This window comes from Schistocerca cancellata, chromosome 8, assembly GCF_023864275.1.
Source record: "Schistocerca cancellata isolate TAMUIC-IGC-003103 chromosome 8, iqSchCanc2.1, whole genome shotgun sequence".
Classification (NCBI taxonomy): domain Eukaryota; kingdom Metazoa; phylum Arthropoda; class Insecta; order Orthoptera; family Acrididae; genus Schistocerca; species Schistocerca cancellata.
Window position 1 is genome coordinate 324,552,873 of NC_064633.1, and position 830 is coordinate 324,553,702.

At 53.7% G+C, this 830-nt stretch overlaps 1 pseudogene; it reads right to left on the reverse strand.

Annotated features, from left to right (window-relative positions):
- Positions 1 to 224: 224 nt before the first annotated feature.
- On the reverse strand, positions 225 to 342 carry LOC126096127 (5S ribosomal RNA; annotated as a pseudogene).
- Positions 343 to 830: the final 488 nt, after the last annotated feature.

Genomic DNA, 830 nt, shown 5'->3' on the forward strand with positions numbered 1-830 from the left:
CTAAAAAACTAAAAAAACTCCTCCCGAAGAGGCCATGAAGGCCCAACGGTACCGACGGCCGCCGTGTCATCCTCGGCCCACAGGCGTCACTGGATGCAGATATGGAGGGGCCTGTGGTCAGCACACCGCTCTCCCAGCCGTATGTCAGTTTCAGAGACCGGAGCCGCTACTTCTCAATCAAGTAGCTCCTAAGTTTGCCTCACAAAGGCTGAGTGCACTCCGCTTGCCAACAGAGCTCGGCAGACCGGATGGTCACCCATCCAAGTGCTAGCCCAGTCCTACAGCGCTTTACTTCGGTGATCTGACAGGAACCAGTGTTACCACTGCGGCAAGGCTGTTGGCCCGTCTAGTCATCCCACCAACGACAAATCTCTTGCAGAACCGAGAACTGAACCAAGTTCCATCACATAGTTGTCAGGCTCCTGACCAATGAGCTACAGAGGTGGACAGAACGTTCGGCGGGAATAAAATAACAGTGGAGCAGGAAATGAGAATGAGACATGGAAGCCAAGCCGGCCGAAGTGGCCGTGCGGTTGAAGGCGCTGCAGCCTGGAACCGCAAGACCGCTACGGTCGCAGGTTCGAATCCTGCCTCGGGCATGGATGTTTGTGATGTCCTTAGATTAGTTAGGTTTAACTAGTTCTAAGTTCTAGGGGACTAATGACCTCAGCAGTTGAGTCCCATAGTGCTCAGAACCATTTGAACCATGGAAGTCAGCCGTAGTGGCCGAGCGGTTCTAGGCGCTACAGTCTGTAACCGCTCGACCGCTACGGTCACAGATTCGAATCCTGCCACGGGCATGGATGTGTGTGATGTCATTAGGTTAGTTA